Source organism: Balaenoptera physalus, assembly GCF_965194825.1.
Source record: "Balaenoptera physalus genome assembly, chromosome: 11".
Taxonomy (NCBI): Eukaryota; Metazoa; Chordata; class Mammalia; order Artiodactyla; family Balaenopteridae; genus Balaenoptera; species Balaenoptera physalus.
In genome coordinates, this window is record NC_138896.1 from 27,722,002 (window position 1) to 27,744,012 (window position 22,011).

Here is a 22,011-nt window from a genome sequence, read left to right on the forward strand (position 1 = left end):
CAGCCTGAACCAGCGTGCCCCCCAAAGCAGCTCTGACCCCAGGGGGGGCAAGTCCAGCCCACCAGGGCACTCACAGCAGTTATGGTTGGACCTGGAAGCCAGCTACGCCAGGGGCCAACCCTGGCCATCAGACTTGCAGAACTCATGACCTGGCCTCACAGCCAGCCTTCCTGGGGACTCACCCTTCCTACCAACACATGTGCAGCAGACACAACCAGGCCTAGGAGATGTTACTGAGACAGGCTGGGACCTGGGACCTGGGACCCTCTGCTGCAGTGCTTGCACCTGAACAAACATCTCCTTGAGCAACAAAATATAAAGAAACTATGAGGGACTAAAAATAACTTTGTGCATGGGCAGTTAGGGCAAATTACAGACAACGAGATACAAAAAGACCAAAAAAAAACCCAACTGCCACTTCTGAAGAGCCAGGAGGAAAAACAGGTTGTCGGGAGCAAAAGCAGGGTGCTGAGCATGCCCCCCGCACTCAACACCACCAAACGGATGGGCAGACCACCTAAGTCACCCCTCCAGCCCGACCCCTGGACAAAACCCTACCCTCACCCCATATAAGGAACTAGCTTGCCCCCCTCGGGGAGAGAGCGAGGGAAACTGTTACTTGTTTCTGCTCCCCCCTGCTTTAACAGGGGCGCCAATGAAGACTTGCTTGAATTTCTTGTCTGGCTTCTTATCAATTTCTATTGATTGGGGAAGGCCGAGAACCCTGATCGGTATCATTACTGCTATGACTCACTGAAGGCTCAGATGATGGTTAGCATTTTTTAGCAATAAAGTGTTTTTTAATTCAGGTATGTACCTTTTTTAGACATAAGGCTATTATTGCACACTTAATAGACTATAGCATAGTGTAAACATAACTTTTATATGCACTGGGAAACCAAAAAATTTATGTGACTCACTTTATTGCTGTATTTGGTCTACTGTGATGGTCTGGAACCAAACCTGTAATATTTCCAAGGTATGCCTGTACTAAAGTCTGGTCCTCTCAGAGAAGTCTATGATATTGCAGAAGAAGAAATAGGCCCAGAGGAGGTAGCTAACCTTTCCCCACTTCATACAGTTAGTAAGTAAGTAACAGAGCAATAATTCTAACAGAGACAGTCTAATTTCATTCTTAATGTACCCTCAGACAGTGCTGATCAAATTTGAATGTGCTTAAGAATCAGCTGAAGAACTTGGTAAAGCACACATTCCTGGGCTCCATTCTCTGGGATCCCAATTTTAGAGATCTAGGGTGGAGACCACACCAGACTCCCAGTTAATGCTGATGCAGTCAGTATCGTCAGTATTGCAAACTTTGTTTAACAAGTTACTTTTGTTTAACAAGAAGCATTTCATAGCTGTCTTCATTGGGCAGTAGCCCAGAGGCTAAGACACTCTGAGAATTAAGATGTCCAGATTCTAAGACAGTTGGTACAGCCAGACAAACACTAGGAAATCTACTTCCCAGTTGCCTTGCATCCCATTTTTTCTCCAAAGAAAGAGAGAACTTGTCTTTCCACTCTAAACTTGCTGTGTGAGCAGACTAGGTATATAAAACAAAGTGCTAAGTTGAGAAGGTATGAGAGATCAACAAGATGATAGATTAAATACGCTCTTATAACTAAGTAACATGTCAAAGGGAATATAGGAGCTGAGCTGTCCTATAAAAGTGCATAAGACATGTATGGGAAGGAACTGATAGAATTAGCAGCAACACATTTACGGAACAAGAATGGAAGTGAAGAGACAAACACAACTGCCAGGCAAAGAAGTACCCCCAGAAAAGAAAAAAAAAAATCAATATAGAGGGTTAGCACCTGATTAAATAGAATTATTTGTTCAAGCCAGAATTCATAGCTTTGTTACAAAAATAGCGAATACACTTTGGTGATTTTAATCAGGGATGTACCACAAAAAAAGGAATATCTTACCAACATTAATCAGAGGTAATGTCCTGGAGAGCTCTCTCAAAGAGGTCTGAACTGCAAACTGTATATATTGAGTGTTGCAGGTAGATAGGCAGTGTGAGATGGAGATTCCTAGGCAGGATGTTTATTGGGGAAAATCTCCAGATTTACACCTACCTGTGGACATAGGGAGAGAAAGAGGATTGTACACATGGAGAAGTTGGGTTGTAAGGTAGTCACAACAGAGGACTCAGCTAATACCAAGGAAGCTATAAAATTGGGATGGCCCTTCTGAGTTGTCCCAACATGGAGAGAGGTGGCTGGTAGTTAAAATTCCCACAGCTATGAGTTCTTATATGTGGGCTGCCCCAGAGAAGAGAGTCTGCTCATGGGTGTAAGCGATTGTTAGAGAGGGTAGGCAGTAGGACTGCCTGTTGGGAGGGACTCCCAGCTGCTGGGGGAATACATCCTGCATTGCAGAAAAGGATCGGGTAGTGCATCACAGCATCCACTCAAGCAATCATCTGCAAGTTAGGCAGTTAAGTTCCAGTCCTATTTATTTGGTCACCTGCTCACAATAAGCAAGACTTCTTTACGAATGATTATAATGATATTCCCACAGCTGGGCGCTCCTATACCCTAACGCAGTGTGTTATGTAACATCCATTCATTCAGTTAGATGAAGCCATGCCAAAATTGTGTATTTTCGTGTATGAAGAAATTAAAACCTGCAAACCATGTTCTTACTCTGGGCCAGGCTGATGAGTTACTTAATTCATCACTTAGCTCAGTTAACTCATTAACATGAAGGGTAATTCTAGGAAAAAACCAAATGATGGCAGCGTATACACATGATCGTTAAATTTCTTTGGCAGCCAAGGAGAGTACTGAAAATCTAAGCTAGTTTGCCTTCGAAAAGTTGTTCTAAGGAGTACTAAATGATTTACATAAAAGTCTATCCAAATCCCTCCCATCAGGAAGCTTGCACAAACCTCTTAGATAGCCTCATCCACCAGAGGGCAGACAGCAGAAGCAAGAACTACAATTCTGCAGCCTGTGGAATGAAAGCCATATTCACAGAAAGATAGACAAAATGAAAAGGCAGAGGACTTTGTACCAGATGAAGGAACAAAATAAAACCCCAGAGAAACAACTAAATGAAGTGGTGATAGGCAACTTTCCAGAAAAAGAATTCAGAATAATGATAGTGAAGATGATCCAGGACCTTGGAAAAAGAATGGAGGCAAATATCAAGAAGATGTAAGAAATGTTTAACAAAGACCTAGAAGAATTAAAGAACAAACACATAGAAGAATTAAAGAACAAACAAACAGAGATGAACAACACAATAACTGAAATGAAAAATACACTAGAGGGAATCAATAGCAGAATAGCTGAGGCAGAAGAATGGATAAGTGACCTGGAAGACAGAATGGTGGAATTCACTGCCACAGAAGAGAATAAAGAAAAAAGAATTAAAAGAAATGAAGACAGCCTAAGAGACCTCTGGGACAACATTACATGCAACAACATTCGCGTTATAGAGGTTCCAGAAGGAGAAGAGAAAGAAAGAACCCAAGAAAACATTTGAAGAGATTATAGTAGAAAACTTCCCTAACATGGGTAAGGAAATAGCCATCCAAGTCCAGGAAGTGCAGAGAGTCCCAGGCAGGATAAACTCAAGGAGAAACACACCAAGACACATAGTAATCAAATTAGCAAAAATTAAAGACAGAAAAATTGTTGAAAGTAACAAGGGAAAAATGACAAATAACATACAAGGGAACTCCCATAAGTTTAACAGCTGATTTCTCAGCAGAAACTCTACAAGCCAGAAAGGAGTGGCACGATATATTTAAAGTGATGAAATGGAAGAACCTACAGCCAAGATTACTGTACCTGGCAAGGATCTCATTCAGATTTGATGGAGAAATCAAAAGTTTTACAGACAAGCAAAAGCTAAGAGAATTCAGCACCACCAAACCAGCTCTACAGCAAATGCTAAAGGAACTTCTCTAAGTGGGAAACACAAGAGAAGAAAATGACCTACAAAAACAAACCCATAACAATTAAGAAAATGGTGATAGGAACATACATATCGATAATTACCTTAAACGTGAATGGATTAAATGTTCCCACCAAAAGACACAGGCTCGCTGAATGGATACAAAAACAAGATCCATATATATGCTGTCTACAAGAGACCCACTTCAGACCTAGGGACACATACAGTCTGAAAGTGTGGGGATGGAAAAAGATATTCCATGCAAATGGAAATCAAAAGAAAGCTGGAGTAGCAATACTCATATCAGATAAAATAGACTTTAAAATAAAGAATGTTACAAGAGACAAAGAAGAACACTACATAATGATCAAGTGATCAATCCAAGAAGGAGATATAACAATTATAAATATATATGCACCCAACATAGGAGCACCTCAATACATAAGGCAACTGCTAACAGCTATAAAAGAGGAAATCAACAGTAACACAATAATAGTGGGGGACTGTAACACCTCACTTACACCAATGGACAGATCATCCAGACAGAAAATTAATAAGGAAACACAAGCTTTAAATGACACAATAGACCTGATAGATTTAATTGATATTTAAAGGACATTCCATTCCCAAAACAGCAGATTACACTTTCTTCTCAAGTGCACACAGAACATTCTCCAGGATAGATCACATCTTGGGTCACAAATCAAGCCTCAGTAAATTTAAGAAAATTGAAATCATATCAAGCATCTTTTCCTACCACAACACTATGAGATTAGAAATCAATTACAGGGAAAAAAACTTTAAAAACACAAACACATGGAGGCTAAACAAAATGTTACTAAATAACCAAGAGATCACTGAAGAAATCAAAGAGGAAATCAAAAAATACTTAGAGACAAATGACAATGAAAACACGACAATCCAAAACCTATGGGATGCAGCAAAAGCAGTTCTAAGAGGGAAGTTTATAGCAATACAAGCCTACCTCAAAAAACAAGAAACATCTCAAATAAACAATCTAACCTTACACCTAAAGGAACTAGAGAAAGAAGAACAAAACCCAAAGTTAGTAGAAGGAAAGAAATCATAAAGATCAGAGCAGAAATAAATGGAAGAGAAACAAAGAAAATAATAGCAAAGATCAATAAAACTAAAAGCTGGTTCTTTGCAAAGATAAACAAAATTCATAAACCATTAGCCAGACTCCTCAAGAAAAAGAGGGAGAGGGCTCAAATCAATAAAATTAGAAATGAAAAAGGAGAAGTTACAACAGACACCGCAGAAATACAAAGCATCTTAAGAGACTACTACAAACAACTCTATGCCAATAAAATGGACAACCTGGAAGAAATGGACAAATTCTTAGAAATGTATAACCTTCCAAGACTGAACCAGGAAGAAATAGAAAATATGAACAGACCAATCACAAGTGATGAAATTGAAAGTGTGATTAAAAATCTTCCAAACAAACAAAAGTCCAGGACCAGATGGCTTCACAGGTGAATTCTATCAAACATTTAGAGAAGAGCTAACATCCATCCTTCCCAAACTCTTCCAAAAAATTGCAGAAGAAGGAACACTCCCAAACTCATTCTATGAGGCCACCATCACCCTGATACCAAAACCAGACAAAGATACTACAAAAAAAGAAAACTACAGACCAATATCACTGATGAATATAGATGCAAAAATCCTCAACAAAATACTAGCAAACAGAATCCAACAACACATTAAAAGGATCATACACCATGATCAGGTGGGATTTATCCCAGGGATGCAAGGATTCTTCATTATACGCAAATCAATCAATATGATACACCATATTAACAAACTGAAGAATAAAAACCATATGATCATCTCAATAGATGCAGAAAAAGCTTTTGACAAAATTCAACACCAATTTATGATAAAGACTCTCCAGAAGGTGGGCATAGAGGGAACCTACCTCAACATAATAAAGGCCATATACGACAAACCCACAGCAAACATCATTCTCAATAGTGAAAAACTGAAAACATTTCCTCTAAGATCAGGAACAAGACAAGGATGTCCACTCTCGCCTCTTTTATTCAACATGGTTTTGGAAGTCCTAGCCACAGCAATAAGAAAAGAAAAAGAAATAAGAGGAATACAAATCAGAAAAAAAGTAAAACTGTCACTATTTGCAGATGAGATGATCTTATACATAGAGAATCCTAAAAATGCCACCAGAAAACTACTGGCGCTAATCAATGAATTTGGTAACATTGCAGGATACAAAATTAATGCACAGAAATCTCTTGCATTCCTATACATTAACAACAAAAGATCCGAAAGAGAAATTAAGGAAACGATCCCATTCACCATTGCAACAAAAAGAATAAAATACCTAGGAATAAACCTACCTAAGGAGGTAAAAGACCTGAAAACTATGAGACACTGATGAAAGAAATCAAAGATGACACAAACTGTTGGAGGGATATACCATGTTCTTGGATTGGAAGAATCAATATTGTGAAAATGACCATACTATCCAAAGCAATCTACAGATTCAATGCAATCCCTATCAAGTTACCAGTTGCATTTTTTACAGAACTAGAACAAAAAAATCTTAAAATTTGTATGGAGACACAAAAGACCCCAAATAGCCAAAGCAGTCTTGAGGGAAAAAGATGGAGCTGGAGGAATCAGACTCCCTGACTTCAGACTATACTACAAAGCTACAGTAATCAAGACAGTATGATACTGGCACAAAAACAGAAATATAGCTCAATGGAACAGGATTGAAAGTCCAGAGATTAAACCCACACACCTATGGTCAACTAATCTATGACAAAGGAGTCAAGGATATACAACGGAAAAAAGACAGTCTCTTCAATAAGTGGTCCTGGGAAAACTGGACAGCTACATGTAAAAGAATGAAATTAAAACACTCCTTAACACCATACACAAAAATAAACTCAAAATGGATTAGAGACCTAAATGTAAGACTGGACACTATAAAACTCTTAGAGGAAAACATAGGAAGAACACTCTTTGACATCAATCACAGCAAGATCTTTTTTGATCCACCTCCTAGAGTAATGGAAATAAAAACAAAAATAAACAAATGGGACCTAATGACACTTAAAAGCTTTTGCAAAGCAAAGGAAACTACAATCAAGACGAAAAGACAACCCTCAGAATGGGAGAAAATATTTGCATATGAATCAACAGACAGAGGATTAATCTCCAAAGTATACAAACAGCTCATGCAGCTCAATATTAAAAAAAAAAAAATGGGCGGAAGACCTAAATAGACATTTCTCCAAAGAAGACATACAGATGGCCAAGAAGCACATGAAAAGTTGCTCAACATCACTAATCATTAGAGAAATGCAAATCAAAACTACAATGAGTCATCACCTCACACCAGTTAGAATGGGCATCATCAGAAAATCTACAAACAACAAATGCTGGAGAGGGTGTAGAGAAAAGATCTACCTCTTGCCCTGTTGTGTAGTACCTCTTGCCCTGTTGGAGGGAATGTAAATTGATACAGCCACTATGGAGAACAGTATGGAGGTTTCTTAAAAAACTAAAAATAGAATTACCATATGACCCAGCAATGCCACTACTGGGCATATACCCAGAGAAAACCATAATTCAAAAAGACACATGCACCACAACGTTCATTGTAGCACTATTTACAATAGCCAGGTCATGGATGCAACCTAAATGTCCGTCAACAGACGAATGGATAAAGAAGATGTGGTACATATATACAATGGAATATTACTCAGCCATAAAAAGGAACGAAATTGGGTCATTTGTTGAGATGTGGATGGATCTAGAGACTGTCATAGAGAGTGAAGTAAGTCAAAAAGAGAAAAACAAATATTGTATATTAACACATATATATGGAACCTATAAAAATTGTACAGATGAACCGGTTTGCAGGGCAGGAATAGAGACACAGATGTAGAGAATAAACATATGGACACCAATGGGGGAAAGTGGCAGGGGGTTGGTGTGGTGGGATGAATTGGGAGACTGGGATTGACATATATACACTAATATGTATAAAATAGATAACTAATAAGAACCTGCTGTATAAAAAAATAAATAAAATTAAAAAAACAAAAGTCTATCCAAAAACTTCCACTTTGTGTTGGCAATGCACTGCACACAGATATAGTGACAGTCCTTTAAGTGGATGTACACAAATGAGAGGATGAGAGTGGAGTGTTAGGGAGATAATTTGTCCCACACCTGCTGATAAAGAGGTTGTAACTTTGTATAATAGTTGTTGCTGACATCTGCCTGATAACATATCTGAGCCTCAGTTTCCTCATTTGAAATGGGGATAATAATAGTACTTCCCTTGTAGGGTTGCTGCAAAGAAAAATTAAGGGGATATATATACAGAATTCATAACAGATCCCAGTGTATTGTATTGGCTATTAATGTTTACTCTTCACATGTCAACTGACATATATAAAACTATACTTGTTTCTTATTCAAGTTGTCATTTATTACTTGTGGGTGTAGTATAATATTTAGCATTTCACAATTGTGTTGCATGGGGTATCATTAAATCTTTGGAGCAAACTAGGGGTATGAATAATGGGTCACATTTACAGATGCAGAAACTGAAATACAAAGAGATTAAAAAACATGTCCACAGTAAAACTGCTTATAAATGACAGGAATGGGTTCCTAATCCTATTTGGATTTACGGGAAGCATTTCCTTTAACTCCTTACTAACTTTGAAAAAGAAGCTACATCTGAATGTTATTACAAAATTTTGATTTTGTGAATTTAATGGCTGATACATTATATTGAAATGTTTGTCTTTCTCTTCCAACCAGAAAATTAAGAATAATCTCATTATTTAATTTTTTATCTTACATGATTAAATATATTGCTAGACTTGGATTTTCAGAAAACAAACTAGGATCTTGTCATGGAAATTTTAATAAGACCTCGGGCTTGGTTTTTATTCTTCCACTATAGAGTTGGAGTGAAGACACTGCAAAAAATGTCAGAATGTTGTCAAAGCAATGTGAATTGACAGTGGACAGTGCAAAGAGTGGCAAATTACTAGTAGGTATATGTGTCCATGACCAACCTTTGTGCTCAAAAATCCTCAGGAATTGTTAAGTGATCTGACAAGGGCACGTTGTCATCCAGTCTGCATTTGCATTTGTAACCGTACTGACGATGAATGTGACAACACACAGTTTTATCTTTTCCATTTTTAATTTGATTTTCAGATTCCAGATTCTGATTATTAGGAAAAAATAATTAAAGTTCTCCTAATTACAGATTTGTGGAGTAATTCAAAGATGAAGGGATGGGCTGCAAGATAGCTCAAAGTTTTCCACTCTATGTAGTTATCTTGGCTACTGACAATATCACCATGGGGATTTCTTTATTTTTTTTTTCTAATTTTACTGGAGTATAGTTGATTTACAAAGTTGTGTTGGTTTCAAGTGTACAGCAAAGTGATTCAGTTATACATATACATATATCCATTCTTTTTCAGATTCTTTTCCCATATATATTATTACAGAATATTGAGTCGAGTCCCCTGTGCTATATGGCAGGTCCTTGTTGGTTATCTATTTTACATATAGTAGTGTGTATATGTTAATTCCAAACTCCTAATTTATCCCTCCTTCCCATGTTTCTCCTTTGGAAACCACAAGTTTTTTTCAAAATCTGTGAGTCTGCTTCTCTTTTGTAAATAAGTTCATTTATATCATTTTTTAAAAATTAGATTCCACATGTGTGATATCATATGATATTTGTCTTTCTCTGTTTGACTTACTTCATGTAGTATGATAATCTCTAGGTCCATCCATGTTGCTACAGATAGCATTATTTCATTCTTTTTTATGGCTGAGTAATAGTCCATTGTATATATGTACCACATCTTCGTTGTGGGGATTTCTTTAGCTTTGGAACACTAATGCGGTTGAGAAATGAGATATATGAAACTTTACCGTGTAGTCCATAAGAGCAATTTTAGGTGCTCAAAATGATCTCATCTATAGCAATATGTTGACCATATAAATGAGGTGTTCACTGCTATAGTTCCCAGAAAAGCCATTAGTATTCCCTACACACACACACAAAAAAACACTAAAAATATTTGCAAGACTATTTTTTAACATAATCAAAACTACTAATGTAATTTCCACATCTTCAGATTAGTAGGTATCTTAGCTCAATGTTATTAAAGATTAATTTTCAGCAGCCAAATTAAATAAAATTAAGATGTTTTAAGTATTCACTAAAACTCTTTTCACAAAAGAATTTCCCCATATTGCATGTTTTATCGTATGTCCTCTATCAAGTTTTTTTTTTAATTTCCCAAAAGTCCTATATGTATAAGCACATATAGGACTTTCCCATTTCCCCATTTACCTGCCTTAAAAATACATAGCAGGAAAAAGTAACTATTAATGGAGTTTCAAAAGCAACTTTTGGTGCTGGAGCCAAGAAGACTGGGTGGTGGTTTTATAAGCAGCAGGTGGTGAAGCTTTCCTTTGTGGGCAACAGCAAAACATTGAATTATCAACATGACAAACCTCTCTAGGTCACAAAATTGCAAAGTGTACACTGAAAAGTGAAGGGCAAATATTGACTCATTAATTTTCTATGAATTTATCTAAACTTCCTCACTACTCTTATTGCTAAGTAGTAGAACAAACAAAATTTTGCAAAAACAAACAAGTAAATTAACAAAAATAAATTTGAGTTCAATCCAGTAATGTGGTCTAATGAAATACAGTATTTTTGAAAGACCCTTTTTGCAAATACACTCTTCAGATAAAATGCTGTTCTCTTGGATTTCCCCTCCCTCTTGTTCACCTGGAGCACTCTTAGTACATTTGTGTGCCATTCCTAGAGCATCTGGAAACTTCAATGATCCCAGCAACATACTAACAACATACAACATACTAACTAATCTGTGTCACATATTCCAGCAGTTTGATCTCTTTATGAAGGCGACGTTGCAAGACCACTAACTCAACGCATCCCTCAAAGTATGATAGCTCCCAAGTGTCCTCCCAGAAAAGCCTACAAGTAGTCCCAATTTTCTGGTCACTGCATACTTTCCCGACATTTCTAAAGCTCACTGCTTCACTGAGGATGGGTATAGTCAGGGACAGGGGATGAACAATTAAAGCAGGAAACAATACCTCTGACTTTTAACTTTCTTGCTCTTTCTCATCTTCTCTCCACAATCCCTTGTGACACAATGTGTTCACCTCAGGCTTTTGAATTATTCAAATTTATATTCTCCTGATGTGGGGCAGAAAATGACATGGCCTGGATTACTGAAGACTTATATTGCCTGACATGGAGAAGCAAGTCTATGACCTGAGTTGGCCGCTGCTGATGTTTAATGTATTAAAGGCAAGAGATGGATACACTTTCCTGTGTTTTTCTTAGCTGTATTTATTTCCTTGGTGTGGAGAGTTCAGATTAAGAGTTGGAGGGGCTTCCCTGGTGGTGCAATGGTTGAGAATCTGCCTGCCAATGCAGGGGACACGGGTTCGAGCCCTGGTCTGGGAAGATTCCCACATGCCGCGGAGCAGCTGGGCCCGTGAGCCACAATTACTGAGCCTGCGCAACTGGAGTCTGTGCTCTGCAACAAGAGAGGCCGCGATAGTGAGAGGCCCGCGCACTGCGATGAAGAGTGGCCCCCGCTCGCCTCAACTAGAGAAAGCCCTCGCACAGAAACGAAGACCCAACACAGCCAAAAATAAAATAAATAAAAGAGTTGGAGTATTTTTGAGGGAAAGGACACAGACACTGTGCAGAGGAAGGCGGGGACAATTGCTGGGTGGACTCCCCAGATGTGATTGCACATACCTTGGGCCACTCTGAACCGGAAGTCATGACCACTTTATTGTGAGAACCTGAGATGCAGGAGGGGGGTGGGGTTGAAGTGGGGGGAGGGGAATGGAACTACACAACTGTAGGCCAGAGAGACGGTGTGGAACTCGGAGCAGTGAATGAGCAATGCAGGTCTTCCCGTCCCAGGGAAAGGCAGACCACCCTGGAATAGCATGCTGGCTCAGGAGCCCACACCACAAGTGGATGGCTAAATGAACAAATGTTCCTATCAAGGTCATGCATGATGAACACCTCCGTGTGGTTGCTTTCAAGGCACAGGTCCTGTTACAACTCATAGGCTTCTCTGGTTCGCTTTCAACCTTCTCCATCAGCTCAGCCTGCAGTTGGCAGAGACTAAAGCGTTGATTGATCTGATTGCAAAGTTTGCATACCAACGCCTCACCAAACATGAGTTCCACAAATTCATTCATGATGGGAGAGAATACTGCCAGCAGAGATACAACTGAATTTACCTCCTCTTATAGGATGTCACTTATAGGATCAATGATGCATCTTAAAAAATGAAAACAAGGAAATATCCTTGAATGATATTTCCAACTTTTGTAGGGTATGATCAGCCCGATTTCCCCTCTTCAGAGAATATTTTTGGAAGTATGAAATTGACATCCAATTTCATGGTCAGATTAATTGAAGGCTGTTACTATGAGTCTACATATTTTCCGAATGAGGAATGGACATCATCAGCTGAGAACATAGTGACTAACTATTATAAACAGGTAACCTGTGTGCTGGAAAATGTACACAATGCTTAAACGACTATAAGCATATGTGACAAAAAGGTGAGAACAACTGAGAGTCATTCTACCATCTTATTGTAAATTACACTTGCTGAGTTACCTATAACTATAATTACATATAATTTGGGATCCAGTGTAATGAGATTCCCTCAATATATGGCTTAGGGAAGATGCTTAACTTCCTAGTTCCTCTCTTTACACATTTGATTTTACAGGAAGTCAGAAAATCATAAAATATCAATCTCATTTGTGATACTTATAAACAGTGAAAAGAATAGCTTCTACCCCTTTTATAGTACAGAGATTCCATAAAACATACCATTTTTACCATTATATGGCATTAATGTTCAGTGGCATAAAGTGAATTCCCATCATTGTACAACCATCAACACCATTCATCTCCAAAACATTTTAATCTTCCTAAACTCAAACTCTGTACCCATGAAACAATAACTCTTCATTTCCCCCTTTCCCTAGCTCCCAGAAACTACACTCTACTTTCTGTATTTATCAGTTTGATTATGCTAAGTTCCTTATACAAGTGGAAACATACAGTGTTGGTCCTTTTGTGACTAGCTTATTTCACATAGCAAATATATTCAAATCTGTGTTCATTCATTTTGTAGCATATGTCAGAATATCATTCCTTTTTAATGCAGAATTATACTCCATTGTATGTATATACCACCTTTTGTTTATCCATTCACTGCCAATGGCCATTTGGCTTGTATACACCTTTCAACCTTTGCCATTATGCTGCTATGAACACATGTGAGCAAATATTTCTGAGTTTCTGTTTTCAATACTTTTGGGTATATACGCAAAAGTATAATTGCTGGATCATTGGTAATTCTTTTTTTAATTTTTTGAGAAGCCATCGTACTGTTTCCACAGCAGCTGCATGATTTACATTTCCACCCACAGTGCACAAAAAAATTTTCAATTTCAACACATTCTCACCAACATCTGTCATATTTTTTTTATAGTAAGTGTTCTAATGGATATGAGCTGGCATCATATTAAGGTTCTTTTTAATAATGATTTTTATTTTTTTTAAATTAATTTCTATTGGAGTATAGTTGCTTTACAATGTTGTATTAGTTTCTGCTGTACAGCAAAGTGAATCAGCTATATGTATACATATATCCCCTCTTTTTTGGATTTCCTTCCCATTTAGGTCACCACAGAGCATTGAGTAGATTTCCCTGTGCTATACAGTGGGTTCTCATGAGTTACCTATTTTATATCATACAGAGTGAAGTAAGTCAGAAAGAAAAACAAATATCGTATAATATTGCTTACATGCTGAATCTAGAAAAATGATACAGATGAACTTATTTGCAAAGCAGAAATAGAGACACAAATGTAGAGAACAGATGTATGGATACCAGCGGGGGAGGGAGGGTGGGATGAACTGGGAAATTGGGATTGACATATATACATATTAAGGTTTTGATTTGCATCTCCCTAATGATTAGTGATAGTGAATATCTTTTCATGGGCCTATTGGCCAGTTTTATAAATTCTTGAAATAATGTCTCTTCAAGTCCTTGGCCCATGTTTTAATCAGGTTGTTTGGTTTTTGTTGTTGCTGTGTTGTAGTAGTTCTTTATATGCTCTGAATATTAACACCTTATCGGATATATGACTTGCAAATAATGTTTCCCATTCCATGAGCAGCATTTTCACTCTGCTTATTGTGTCCTTTTTGCACAGAAATTTTTGATTTGATGTCATCAAATTTATGTATTTTTCTTGTGTTGCCTGTACTCCAGGTCTCATAGAAAAAATCACTGCCGAATCCAATGTCATGAAACTTTTCCCCTATGTTTTCTTCTAAGAGTTTTACAGTTTTGTAGTAGAGCCCAGTGGAAAGAAGAAAGACTCCTTTCCTGGCAAGGACTCAGCCAATGAAAAGTCCTGGACTCTTTGTTTACTAGCGCCCTCCCAACTTCGTTTTCCTCTCCATAGAAGCATCCTCCTGCCTTTGCTATGTAGGGACTTGGGTGTGGCTCGCCATAGTTGCAGACTCCAAATTGTTATTTTCTGCTGATGCCGAATAAACCCATCTTTGATGGAGAGATATCTGGCAATACCTGTTTCTTTTAGGTGTACAGAGGGAAAGGGAGTGTAAGCCTAAAATACACCAAGCAGTCAATTAAATGTGAGTTAATTATAAAAGTATGTTCAGACAGCCTGGGCCTCATATCTCCTTCTCATGTGGACTTTCTCAGCAAGTTGGGAGACAGGACTTCACAGTATAAGGGAATAAGCATAGAATGTGGACTATGTGTGAGATCCAACATGAGAGAGCTGAAGAGAACCCCAGGGACACAGCCATGCAGTATGCCTAGAGAGAATCCAGTCCAGATTGGGGCACTTAGAAGCTTCTAGAGCTATGTCTCCAAATAAAAGAAACTGATAGATAGCTAAAGTGATTGACCATATTGAGAGGAATTTTACACAACTAAGGGAGAGTTTTGGGGGTAAATTGACAATTAATATGTAGAAAACTAAGAAAAGGAGCAATCCGTTTAACTCCAAGGAGAAACAAAGTTGTGCAAGAAAGGAAAAGTAACCATAATGCAGTCTGTGATTCAGCTATGAAAATCATTTACAAGTCATGCAAATACTGATTATTGATACAACCAAAATTATGCTGTAGAAGTGTTAAGTGTGATTTACATCTTGGAGGAGGTAGGGCACAAATCCTTAGTTTGCATAGGGGGATATCAGTAAATAACATGTAAAATGAAGAAAGTATCTAGAAGTAGCAAAATAAACATGTTATTTAGGCTTATGGAGTTAATTTTTTTTTTACAAAACCCAGCTACAGTTGTCAAAAATGCTTGTTTCTATGGCCTGTGAAATGTAGTGGGAGGAGAGGACTATTGCTTCTTTGTAATGTGACTTAGAGAACTATATGATCCTTTGAACTATATGAAGAACAACTTCAGTAAATATAAAGACAATGTAAACAACTTCAATATATGTTAAGAAAAATAGATCTACTCTTAAATGTCTCATTTAGTTTGGAAATAAAGGATATTTCTTTAATAGTTAAAAAAAAAAAAAGAGTTTTACAGTTTTAGCGCTTATATTTAATCTTTGATCCATTTTGAGTTTATTTTTAATATGGTATAAGGTGGGGGTATAGTTTTATTCTTTGGCACATGGCGATTCAGTTTGTCCAGCACCACTTGTTGAAAAGACTGCCTTTCCCCATTGAATGGTTTTAGGACCCTTTTTGAAAATCATTTTACCATATATGTGAAGGTTTATTTCTGGGCTCTCTATGCTTTCCATTGTACTATGTGTCTGTCTTTATGCTAATACTACATTGGTTTTGTTTTTTTTAATTTTTATTTTTTGACCCATCCTGGTTCCTCCACTTTTAAATTTTTTATTAACTTTTATTTTTTTATTGAGATATAGTTGATTTACAATATTATATTAGTTTCAGGTGTACAATACAGTGATTCATAATTTTTAAATGTTTTACTTCATTTATAGTTATTATAAAATATTGGCAATATTCCCTGAGCTGTACAATATATCCTTGCAGTTTATTTTTTACATAGTAGTTTGTACCTCTTACTCCCCTACTCTATCTTGTCCCTCTGCCTTTCCCTCTCCTGACTGGTAAACACTAGTTTGTTCTCTATATCTGTGAGTCTGTTTCTTTTCTGCTATATTCATCAGTTTGTTGTATTTTTTAGATTCCACATATAAGTGATATCATACAGCATTTATCTTTCTCTGACTTATTTCACTAAGCATAATACACTCCAGGTCCACCCATGTTGCTGCAAATGGTGAAATTTCATTCTCTTTATGGTTGACTATTATTCCATTGTATATATGTACCACATCTTCTTTACCCATTCATCTGTTGATGGATCCTTAGTTTGCTTCCATATCTTGGCTATTGTAAATAATGCTGCTATGAATACTGGGTTGCATGTAACTTTTCAAATTAGTGTTTTTGTTTCCTTCAGATATATATGTAGGAGTGGAATTACTGGATCAGATGGCATTTCTATTTTTATAGGAAACTGCGTACTGTTTTCCACAGTGGCTGCACCAATTTACATCCTGACAACTAAAAAATGTCACTTGTCATCTGGTTCTACAAGAATTGTGTCACTAGCCACTACAGTCACTGACTTTCAACACACCCTGAAAGGAGTTCAGGGTGGAGATCAGGGATGAGGCACTCTGTGCTCCAGAAAACTGGCAGAACAAGCTTTCAGATAGTGAGATATTTTCAGGAGAAAATTTTATGAACCCAATTTCTTGCATCTTCTCATACCTAGAAAAGCATCAGAATCATTAACGGAGACATCCGCTCCTTGTGACTAGCAGCAATCTTCCACTGAGATCTGTGCCAAAGTTATATATATACACTGACCTCCCACACCACCCCTTTGGAGCAGTTCCTCAGAGCTACCTGAGAGGCTGTCTCCCGGGCTAAAGTCCTCAGTAAGCCCCAAATAAAACTGAACTCATAGCTCTTATGTTGTGCATTCTTTATTCAGCTGACAGTTCCCACCAGCAGTGTACAAGGGGTCTCTTTTCTCCATATCCTCGCCAACATTTGTTATCGTAGTCTTTTTGGTGATAACCATTCTGACAGGTGTGAGGTGATATCTTGTTGTGGTTTTGATTTCTCTGATGATTAGTGATGTTGAGCATCTTTTCCTGTGCCTGTTGGCCATGTGTACATCTTCTTTGTCAAAATGTCTTTTCAGGTCTTCTGCCCATTTTTTAATCAGGTTGTTTGGTCTTTTTCTATATTGAGTTGAATGAGCTGTTTGTATATTTTGGATATTAACCTCTTATTGGTCATTTGCAAATATCCATAGGTTGTCTTTTAGTTTTGTTGATTGTTTCCTTCGCTGTGCAAAAGTTTTTAAGTCTAGTTAGATCCCGTTTGTTTATTTTTGCTTTTGTTTCCTTTGCTTTAGGTGACAGATCCAAAAAAATATTGTTATGATTTATGCCATAGAGTGTTCTGCCCATGTTTTCTCCTAGGAGTTTTATGGTTTCCAGTCTTACATTTAGCTCTTTAATCAATTTGAGTTTATTTTTGTATATGGTGTGAGAAAAGGTTCTAATTTCATTCTTTTACATGTAGATGTCCAGTTTTCCCAGCACTACTTATTGAAGAGACTATCTTTTCTTCACTGTATATATTCTTACCACTTTTGTCATAGTTTAATTGACTGTAATTATTTTTGGACTCTCTATTCTGTTCCACTGATCTATGTGTCTGTTTCGGTGCCAGTACTATACTGTTTCAATTAATATAGCTTTGTATACATTGTATTTATATATCATAAATATTTTAAATTACCATTTGTCTATAGTCAACTCTGGGTAAATATTTATAAATTAATTCCTGCTTCTCATATGTGTATAGAAATTACAATTAATATATGGAATCACTCCCAATTAAGTAATATTTACCTTGCAATTAATGAGACTGAACTCTGTGTTTGCTTTGTTGTGATGCATGAAACCACATGGTATATTACAGTGCAAAATTTTTGAAGACATTGAATATAATTATTAACTATAAAACATTATAAAATATTTTTATATATAAACACATTATAAAAATTATATAACATGATTTTTATTATGGAGACTTGTTGACTATAACACAACTGTGATTAAACATCAGCCCTGGGATGATGAAAAATTTCATTTTAGGAACACTTATTGATTGGTTGCCCTAGTCACATTCTCTTATTTCCTACTGAAAGTTGTGAACTCTGCAAAAATGAAAAGTCACACAAGAAAATGAGGCTCCTGTGTATTGTAAGACAATTATGCAGGCTTACGGAGTTGTTCTCCACTTTTGATTAACAAATTCCTTACTCTATCTTACAATAAAAATACTCTTAAAGCAACATTTTTAAAATATTGTAAATGGATCTTTAGAAAAATAAATCTGTTAATGAGTTTGAACCCTCTGGCTTCTACACAGTAATCTAGTTAAAATTTTAATTGTAGGGATCACTTCTGAAATATTATTTTGAAACAAATATTTTTTATAACACAAATTTTTTGTTTTAGAAGTTAACTACAATTTGGTCCCAATGGGGAAAATAAAACACAATTTAACTTCAGCAAGACACCAATCCTCTCCTAGGATTTGTTTAAGATGGAGGGCTTCCCTGGTGGCGCAGTGGTTGAGAGTCTGCCTGCCAATGCAGGGGACACGGGTTCGAGCCCTGGTCTGGGAGGATCCCGCATGCCGCGGAGCAACTGGGCCCGTGAGCCACAACTACTGAGCCTGCGCATCTGGAGCCTGTGCTCCGCAACAAGAGAGGCCGCGACAGTGAGAGGCCTGCGCACCGCGATGAAGAGTGGCCCCCGCTTGCCGCAACTAGAGAAGGCCCTCGCACAGAAACGAAGACCCAACACAGCCATAAATAAATAAATAAATAATTTTAAATAAATAAATAAATAAATAAATTTATTAAAAAAAAAATACACATTTGGGGTTGACCTAGCCGTGGGGTAACGTGAGTAAAAGTGGTGAAAGTGGCAGGGAGGCCTCCCCTGTTCAGACTTTTCACCCATAACAACAGCTACTAAGCATCATGCTCGCCCCTAAAAAATGTACACTTCTTGCTATACAGTGTCAACCTCTTCTGCTAATATTATAATGAGAAATCAAGTTTTTCAATATATTGGCTGATAAAGCATGGCAACTTGGGAGTGAATGTTAGTGTTTCAGTATATTTCATCTAGGAGGCGATGTCATCAATTGTATGATACATAATTACTGTATAAGCCACTAAAAAGGAAAAAGGAAAAAAATAAATACTATGAAACGTCTTCAATGCCAGGAGTATCCTGATTTCAAAGAAGTTAAATTGTGAAAAAAGCAAAGAGTATCTGAAATATGCCTGATATTATAACAAGTGTGCAAAATATTACTGGAAACCCTTGTCAAAGCCATTCAATTAAGACATGTGATACGTATAAGGGTAAGAAGGAAAGAGAAACTGATTTAATTATTTGGAGATTAAATAATCACTTAAGTCAATCATTTGTTGCTTCTTTTGAGTTTTCTGCTTAAACTAAGAAGCTTCAGTACAGAAGTCCAATATAAGGGACTTCCCTGGTGGTGCAGTGGATAAGACTCCGCGCTGCCAATGCAGGGGGCCCAGGTTCAATCCCTGGTCAGGGAACTAGATTCCAAATGCATGCCGCAACTAAGGAGCCCACATGCTGCAACTAAGGAGCCCAAGAGGCACAACTAAGGAGCCTGCCTGCCGCAACTAAGACCCGGTGCAACCAAATAAATAAATTATAAAAATTTTAAAAAGAAGTCCAATATAAGATCAACCTACCAACATAAACAGTGTTTCTCTATATTGGCAATAACTACGGAATAATATAAAAATCAAGTTACCATTTACAACTACATTAAAAACTCTAGAAATTGTGATCATTACTTATTTAGACAGTAAGTGTCACTAAGATTTTAAATCATATTTCGTTCCCCAAACTCATTGCTTTATTCTGGATTTAAATTTAAATATTCTGGTAGAATAAACCTACCCAGAGTTGTTTTACTTTTTTCACAAAAAGACAGCCTCAGTGAAATTAACATTCTGATTTTTTTAGAACCTAAAATACCTTTATTTAACTCTCCTATTTAAATTATATGTTAGCTAGATACAAAGATTTTGGTAAAAAGTTGTCTTTTGCTTATTTTGATAAGTGGACTCTCAATCTGAAACTTTTTCTTCGCGTGTGATCTGCTTTTCCATTCTGGAAAGTTCAAAAAAAATGTCTTTCTCTGTCTGACTTAATTCCCTTAGCATAATGCCCTCATTTCATCCATGTTGTAGCAAATGGCAGAATCTCCTTCTTTTTTGCATATGAATAATATTCCATTGTACATATGTACCACCTCTTCTTTATCCACTCTATATTTGGAAGTTGCTAGGAGAGTAGATCTTAAAAGGTCTCATCACAAGTGAACAACACTTGTAACTATGTGTGGTGATGAGTGTTAACTAGACATTGTGGTGATCACTTTGCAATATACACGTATATTGAATCATTATGTTTTCCCCATGAAACTAACATAATGTTATATGCCAATTATGTCTTAATATAAACAAATAAATAAAACTATGAAAAAAATTTTTTTATATAAACGTTCCTAAAACTCATTGTATTGTTTCCAGAGTGTGTGTTTTTGTTTCAAGTCTTGGCTCATTCACGTATTATGTTATGGACTCTTTTAACCTGAGATCTTATGTCTTTATTCACTTATAGGATATCATTTTTTTCAAATGTTTTATCACCTTCATATTTTTCTCTCGCTTTGTGACATCTCTGTGATGGAGAAACTATAGTTAGTTTCCGCACACCTTGGGTTTGTCTTTACTCTCTTCCTCTTGGTCCTTTTCTAATGCATTATGTAAATGTTCCTCCACAAATTAGCTGATCATTAATTCATCCTTTAGTTACTTTTATATCTATTTTACTATGCAACGTATCCCTTTGAGTTATACATTCCAACTTCTTTTATGTCCAGTGTGTTCGAGTGGTTATGCTTCCAACTGCTTCATCATCCCTGCTATTTCCATTATCTTTATTTCTCTAGGATTATTTTCCCATTTATTTTAATTTTGTGTTGAATTCCCATGAATTTGCCTTCTTTAGTATATTGTGCTATATGTTGCTTTTCTCCTATAATGTGGGAGCGCTCAGATATATTGAAATTTTTCCCCTGTAAATATTTTTTTGCCTTGGTTACTAATGTTGGCAAGGTGAGCCAAACTCAGGCACTAATTTTGTGTGTGTGTGTGTGTGTGTGTTTTGTGTTTGTTTGTGTGTGTTGAAATTGGAAGGAAATATCAAACAAGAAAGCCTCTTACGCTGAAGTGGATGATTCCCTTTTCCTTATTCCTATTTCCACCATGGGTGTCATTTGTCCTCCAGGAAATATTACAGTTCATCCACTGCAGTAACTTCTATCCCCAGATCATCAGTTGAGAGGAAAGCCTTCCAGACCTAAGCATAACTGTTCTTGGGTTCCCACTTCAGTCTAACCCTAGCATGGTCCTCACATTACAACTGGCACAGTAAGAGAGATAATTAGAACCAGTCCCAAGGCACTGGTTTATTGTTTCTTGTGTGGGCTTCCTTTTCCCTCTTTTTTCTTGTCTTTTGTTTTTTCTTTTTGTTTTTTTGTTTCTTTCTCACTTGACACTCTATTTTGCTGAGTTGTGAGGCCAGAACTTACGCGTCAAAGTTCACAAGTTGTACCCCTTTAGTGCTGCTCCAATTAAGTCCCTCCTGGCCACACTGGCCAACTTGATCTCAACAGGACACAAGGGAGAGAGAAAGAGTGCAACAAAAATCCCTGACAGCAGTCCAACTGCTCTCCTTGGGCTTTGGACTTCCACTGAAGGCTACTGCTTTCTGCCCCCCTCC

General features: G+C 37.1%; 1 protein-coding gene across 1 annotated transcript in view; it reads right to left on the reverse strand.

Annotated features, from left to right (window-relative positions):
- The window catches only part of CENPQ (centromere protein Q), a 177,161-nt gene that overhangs the window by 8,276 nt on the left and 146,874 nt on the right, over positions 1-22,011 (reverse strand). The gene's annotated exons all lie outside the window — the stretch shown is intronic.